Genomic DNA, 8,191 nt, shown 5'->3' with positions numbered 1-8,191 from the left:
TCATGGACCCTTCTTGGGTGGAGCCCTTCGTGGACTCGCGCAACCGTTACCCTTGGTGGGTTGAAGTCTCCATCCACGTGGATGTATGATAGCACCACCTATCGGAACCACGCCAAAAACAACCGTGTCTCCAATTGCGTTTGAATCCTCGAAAACCCTTCCCTTTACATTCTTGCAAGTTGCATGCTTTACTTTCTGCTGCTCATATACTCTATGCATTCTTGCTTGCTATGTGTTGTGAATGTTAAATTTGTGCCTAAACTCCACTTTAACTTAAAGAATCCTAAAAATTGCAACTTTGGTACTTAGTGTCTAATCACCCCCCCTCTAGACACCTCTTCTCAAGGTCCTACAAAGTGTTCTCCCTGAGTATGTGCTACTTCTTGAGCTTATGTTGGTTTTTTCCTTGAAGAGAAAGGGTGATGCAACATAGTAGATATAAGTATTTCCCTCAGTTCAGAACCAAGGTATCAATCCAGTAGGAGAAACGTGCAAGTCCCCAATAGATGCACCTGCACAACCAATCAAACACTTGCACCCAACATGATAAAGGGGTTGTCAATCCCTTCACGGTCACTTGGAAAGGTGAGGTCTGATAGAGATAGATAGAACTAAACAAAAGATAAAATATTTTTGGGTTTTTTGGTTTATAGATCTAAAAATAAAAGATTGCAAAATAGTAGATCGGAAACTAATATGAGGGAAAATAGACCCGGGGGCCATAGGTTTCACTAGAGGTTTCTCTCATGAAGGCAAATAATATGGTGGGCGAACAAATTATTGTCGAGCAATTGGTAGAAAAGCGCAAAGATATAGCGATATCCAAGGCAATGATTATGCAATATAGGCATCACGTGTCAAGTAGACCGACTCCTGCCTACATCTACTACTATTACTCCACACATCGACCTCTATCCAGCATGCATCTAGAGTATTAAGTTCATGAAGAACGGAGTAACGCCTTAAGTAAGATGACATGATGTAGAGGAATAAACTCAAGCAATATGATGAAAACCCCATCTTTTTATCCTCGATGGCAATAATTCAATACGTCGCTACCGCTACTTTGTCACTGGGTGAAATCACACAAGATTGAACCCAAAGCTAAGCACCTCTCCCATTGCAAGAAAAACCAATCTAGTTGGTCAAACCAAACCGATAGTTTGAAGAGAAATACAAAGATACCAAATCATGCATATAAGAATTCAAAGAAGATTCAAATAATATTCATAGATAAGCTGATCATAAATCCACAATTCATCCGATCTTGACAAATGATGTCTACTACGCAACTTTATTCTTGTAGACACGTGTTGGCCTCCACGCAGAGTTTTGTAGGACAGTAGCAATTTTCCCTCAAGTGGATGACCTAAGGTTTATCAATCTGTGGGAGGTGTAGGATGAAGATGGTTTCTCTCAAACAACCCTACAACCAAATGATAAAAAGTCTCTTGTGTCCCCAACACACCAAATACAATGGTAATTTGTATAGGTGCACTAGTTCGGCGAAGATATGGTGATACAAGTGTAATATGGATAGTAGATATTGGTTTTTGTAGTAAGACCAAAAAAACAGCAAGGTAACAATTGAAAATGAAGCACAAATAGTATTGTAATGCTTGAAAATGAGGCCTAGGGTCCGTACTTTCGCTAGTCTGATCTCTCAACAATGCTAATCTTATTGGATCATATAACCATCCCTCAACGTGCGATGAAGAATCACTCCAAAGTTATTATCTAGCGGAGAACATAAGAAGAAATTGTTTGTAGGGTATGAAACCACCTCAAAGCTATTCTTTCCGTTCGATCTATTCAAGAGTTCGTACTAAAATAACACAAAGCTATTCTTTCTGTTCGATCTATCCAAGAGTTCATACTAAAATAACACCATATGATACACATCAACCAACTCTAATGTCACCTAGATACTCCAATGTCACCGTGAGTATCCGTGAGTTGATTATACGACATGCATCAAACAATTTCAGATTCATAATACTCAATCCAACACAAATAACCTCAAAGAGTGCCCCAAGATTTCTACCGGAGAAACAAAGACGAGAACATGCATCAACCCATATGCATAGATTACCCCAATGTCACCTCGGGAATCCGCGAGTTGAGTGCCAAAACACATATCAAGTGAATCAATATGATACCCCATTGTCACGACGGGTATTCATAGCAAGACATACATCAAGTGTTCTCAAATCCATAAAAGTATTCAATCCGATAAAACGAAATCTCAAAGGGAAAACTCAATTCATCAAAATATAGATAGGGGAAAACACCATATGATCCGACTATATTAACAAAGCCCGCTATACATCAAGATTGTGACATCTCAAGAACATGAGAGAGAGAGAGAGAGAGAGATTAAACACATAGATACTGGTACAAACCCTCAGCCCCGAGGGTGGACTACTCCCTCCTCATCATGGTGGCCGCCGGGATGATGAAGATGGCCACTGATGATGATTTCCCCCTCGGGTGGAGTACCGGAACGGGGTATAGGTTGGTTTTTCATGGCTACAGAGGCTTGCGGCAGCGGAACTTCTGATCTAGGGTTACTTCTGATGGTTTCTCTATTTATAGGATTTTTTGGCATTGGTTTCAAGTGAAGATGGGCCTCGAGGTGAGCACAACCCACCGGGGCACGGGTAAGGGCCTAGGTGCGCCCCGATGTCTTGTGCCCTACTCCTTCACCTTCTGTCCCTCCCACGAAGCTTTGGGGGTCTCTTTTGTTCCAAAAAAAATCATCAAAAAGTTTCAGCTCATTGTGGAGAACTTTCATTTCTACACAAAAAACAACACCACGGTAGTTCTGCTGAAAGTAGTGTCAGTCCGGGTTAGTTCCATGCGAATCATACCAAAACCACATAAAATTGTTGTAAACATGGCATGGATACTTCATAAATTATAGATACGTTGGAGACGTATCAGCATCCCCAAGCTTAATTCCTACTCGTCCTCGAGTAGGTAAATGATAAAAGAAATAATTTATGAAGTGTGAATGCTAGCATAGTGCATAAGTTTGATCGATGATAATTTCAATCACTTTTCCTAGCATCATAACATCAACTCTTTCTCATAAAACTCATCATGACAAAGTAGCAACCAATTCACATGTTAAGGTTCAAACAATGAATTCTCTTGAAACTCAACAACCTATATTCTTGGTCACCAAACAATTGCAATTCAACTTATTCAACAGAGTCTAAGTAAGAGCTCCACATACTCAATCATCATATAGTCTTCATGATTGCTACTACTCAAAGCATATTTTTAGAACAAATGGCATCCATCGAACACAGAGAAAGATAGGGTCTTAATATTTCGCCTCCCAACTCATTTAACATGGAGATAATTGTGAATAATAATAAATCATGATCAAATATATTTGACTGGTCATATGTGCCTAGATCTTTCCCCACCACATGATGCTTACCAACTAGAGAATAATCAAGGTTGAAATGAGAATTTATACTATTGACTCCTTGCATAAAAGTAAATACTGGAAAGTAAAATATAAGCCCTTCGCAGACGGAAGTAGAGGTTGCCATGCGCTTTTTATTTGGATGCCCAAGCTCTTAATGCAAAGGAACGTCACATTATATTGCCCCTTATAATAGCAACCTTTATTATGCAGTCCGTCGCTTTTATTACTTTGGATCACAAGTTCGTACAACGCTCAATTTTCCCTTACAATAAAAGATCAAACATATTTAGGAGCAATTTTTATTGCTTTATGCACCGATGACAAGTCACTTGAAGGATCTTATTCAATCCATAGGTAGGTATGGTGGAAACTCATGGCAAGAAACTGGGTTTAAGGGTTTTTGGATGCACAAGTAGTATCTCTACTTAGTACAAATTTTTGGCTAGCAAAAGATCCTAGGCAAACACCACATGTTGGAGGATCCATGACAATATAACTTCTATGCAAATATACAAAACCATAACTCATTACGTTGTCTTCCTTTTCCAACAACTAATTTGCTCAAGTTTGAAAATAATTAATGGGTATTCACAATCATAGAAGATGTCCAAGATAATATATTTTCATGTGAAAGTTCTCTTCCTTCTACTAATCATTCATGAATTGCTTGTATGACCAATATTGTGATTGTCAAGCTTCAAAAGATTTCACTTTCTAAACCCAATGTGAAGCTACCACTAGGCATGATATAATTTCAACTTCATGATATTCAATTCATTCAACAATTTACTCATAGGATATAAGTGAAGCACAAGAGTAAATGACAAGCTACTCCAAAAAAGATATAAGTGAAGATCAAGCGAGTAGTTAAGTAAATAGGTAGCTAATTGTGGACTCTCTCTTATTTAAAAAACTTTCACATTTAAGTATTTTATTAAAACAGCAAGCAAAAAAAAATAAAATGGCATTCCAAGAATAGCACAACTCATGTGAAGAAGCAAAAACTTGGGCTCAACCGATACTAACCGATAATTGTTCAAGAAGAAAGGTGGGATGCCTACGGGGGCATCCCCAAGCTTAGATGCTTGAGAATTCTTGGAATATTAACTTGGGATGCCTTTGGCATCCCCAAGATTGATTTGTTGTGTCTTCTTCATTCCTCCCATATCACGGTTTCCCTAGTTCTTAAAAACTTCATCCACACAAAACTCAACAAGAACTCGTGAGATACGTTACTATAAATCAATGCAACACATTGTCATTTCTATACTGTAGCAAATAACTAAAATTATAATTTAACATTGCATACTAAATGCCTCTACATATTTAATACTCCTATCCTCAAATAGAATCATTAAACAAGCAAACATATGCAAACAATGCAAACATAACAGCAATCTGTCTAAACAGAACAGTCTGTAAAGATTGCAATATTCATCATACTTCCCTAACTCCAAAAATTCTGAAAAATTACCACGTTGTAGAAAATTTATTATAGCTTAGTATGCAAAAAGTTTCAAAATTTTATCACATTCTGACTTTTCTATAGATTTTTTCAACAATAACAAACTTTCTACTTTGAAACTGCCACAAGTAGACTCGCAAAATAAGCATGGCAAAGGCTATACTTGACATTTTTATTGAAGTAAAAGATGCAAAATATTATTATAGTTAACATAAAGCAAATCCTAACAAAATAAAATGATGCTCCAAGAAAAACACATATCATGTGACGAATAAAATTATAGCCTCAAGTAAGGTTACCGATAATGTTGGAGACGAAAGAGGGGATGCCTTCTGGGGCATCCCCAAGCTTAGTTGCTTGGATATTCCTTGAATATTAACTTGGGGTGCCTTGGGCATCCCCAATCTTAGGGTCTTATCACTCCTTATTCTCCTCATATCGATATCTCACCCAAAACTTGAAAACTTCAATCACACAGAAGTTAACGGAACTTCGTGAGATGGGTTAGTATGATAAAGAGCAAACCATTTCACTTTGGTACTTTCAATGACAAGATTCATAATTGTTCTCAGACAATGCCTACTGTACCTTATCATTTACACAATTTATATTGAGCAATATAGGCCATAGAAACTAGGAAACAAGCAAACTATGCATTGAAAACAGAATCTGTCAAAAACAGAAGAGTCTGTAATGATCTGGAAAACAACCATACTTATGCTACTCCAAAAATTCTTAAAAATTACGACAACGTAGGGAATTTGTATATCTATCACCTGTAAAAATTTCATATCAAAATCACGTTCCAGTGAATTTTAAAATTCCTGGACTAAGTGCAAAAGTTTCTGTTTTTGCACAGATTCAAGTCAACTATCATCCACACTATCCAAAAGGCTTTACTTAGCACTTTATTGAAACAAAAGCAATAAAAACATGATTACTACAGTAGCTTAATCATGTGAACACACAAAAACAATAGGTGAAAGTGTTGGGTTGCCTCCTGTCGATGTCAAAACCGGCGGATCTCGGGTAGGGGGTCCCGAACTGTGCGTCTAGGCGGATGGTAACAGGAGACAAGGGACACGATGTTTTTACCCAGGTTCGGGCCCTCTCGATGGAGGTAAAACCCTACTCCTTCTTAATTAATATTGATGATATGGGTAGTACAAGAGTTGATCTACCACGAGATCAAAGAGGCTAAACCCTAGAAGCTAGCCTATGGTATGATTGTTGTTCGTCCTACGGACTAAAACTCTTCGGTTTATATAGACACCAGAGAGGTCTAGGGTTACACAGAGTCGGTTACAATGGGAGGAGATCTTCATATCGAATCGCCAACCTTGCCTTCCACGCCAAGGAAGGTCCTATCCGGACACGGGACGAAGTCTTCAATCTTGTATCTTCATAATCCGGGAGTCCGGCCAAAGGTCATAGTCCGGCCATCCGGACACCCCCTAATTCAGGACTCCCTCAGTATCCCCCGAACCAGGCTTCAATGACGATAAGTCCGACGCGCAAGTTTGTCTTCGGCATTGCAAGGCGGGTTCTTCTCCAAATTCCATGTTCCTGTCGAATAGTGTCCGGCTTAGTGCGTACTGCTCTCCTCAGCTTCTGTGCCCAATAATGACCATCTTCCATGTGTCAAACGAATGCGAAAAGCCAGTTTTTTTTCATTTACCCCCCCCCCCCCCCGGCCGCGTAAATGAGCCGCCCATAAAAGAGACGGGGATTTAGATCCAATTCACACCACCTTCCCTCCGCGAGCATTCATCAGAGCGCTTTCGACAGAGATTCATTGCACCATGGTCGGTCGAGGCAGCTCCTCCTCTCGCCTCTCCAGCCCTCGGCCCGGAGATTGGGAGCGGTGTTCCGTCCCGCATAGCGAGCTAGTAGCGCTACAATCCAAGGGGCTACTCCCCCCAGCATACATGGTCCCAGTGAAGGAAATATGCCCTAGAGGCAATAATAAAGTTATTATTTATTTCCTTATTTCATGATAAATGTTTATTATTCATGCTAGAATTGTATTAACTGGAAACATAATACATGTGTGAATACATAGACAAACATAGTGTCACTATTATGCCTCTACTTGGCTAGCTCATTAATCAAAGATGGTTATGTTTCCTAACCATAGACATGTATTGTCATTTGATTAATGGGATCACGTCATTAGAAGAATGATGTGATTGACTTAACCCATTCCGTTAGCCTAGCACTTGATCGTTTAGTATGTTGCTATTGCTTTCTTCATCACTTATACATGTTCCTATAACTATGAGATTAAGCAACTCCCGTTTACCGGAGGAACACTTTGGGTGCTACCAAACGTCACAACGTAACTGGGTTATTATAAAGGAGTACTACAGGTGTCTCCAAAGGTACATGTTGGGTTGGCGTATTTCGAGATTAGGTTTTGTCACTCCGATTGTCGGAGAGGTATCTCTGGGCCCTCTCGGTAATGCACATCGCTTAAGCCTTGCAAGCATTGCAACTAATGAGTTAGTTGTGGGATGATGTATTACGGAACGAGTAAAGATACTTGGCGGTAACGAGATTGAACTAGGTATTGGATACCGACGATCGAATCTCGGGCAAGTAACATACCGATGACAAAGGGAACAACGTATGTTGTTATGCGGTTTGACCGATAAAGATCTTCATAGAATATGTAGGAGCCAATATGAACATCCAGGTTCCACTATTGGTTATTGACCGGAAACAATTCTAGGTCATGTCTACATAGTTCTCGAACCCGTAGGGTCCGCACGCTTAAGGTTTCGATGATAGTTATATTATGAGTTTATGAGTTTTGACGTACCGAAGGAGTTCGGAGTCCCGGATGAGATCGGGGACATGACGAGGAGTCTCGAAATGGTCGAGACGTAAAGATCGATATATTGGATGACTATATTCGGAGTTCGGAAAGGTTCCGAGTGATTCGGATATTTTTCGGAGTACCGGAGAGTTACGGGAATTCGCCGGGAGAAGTATTGGGCCTTATTGGGCCATACGGGAAAGAGAGAGGGGCTGCCTAGGGCAGGCCGTGCGCCCCCAAGTCCTAGTCCGAATTGGACTAGGGGGAGGGGCCGCACCCCCTCCTTCCTTCCCTTCTCTCTTCCCTTTCCTTCTGTCCTACTCCTACTACATGGAAGGTCTCCTAGTTGGACTAGGAAAGGAGGGTGTCCTACTCCCGGTGGGAGTAGGACTCCTCCCTGGCGCGCCCTCCCTTGGCCGGCCGCCTCCTCCTCCCTTGCTCCTTTATATACGGGGGCAGGGGGCACCCC

This window comes from Triticum aestivum, chromosome 3B (genome assembly GCF_018294505.1).
Source record: "Triticum aestivum cultivar Chinese Spring chromosome 3B, IWGSC CS RefSeq v2.1, whole genome shotgun sequence".
NCBI classification, from domain to species: domain Eukaryota; kingdom Viridiplantae; phylum Streptophyta; class Magnoliopsida; order Poales; family Poaceae; genus Triticum; species Triticum aestivum.
This window is presented reverse-complemented; position numbering follows the sequence as displayed.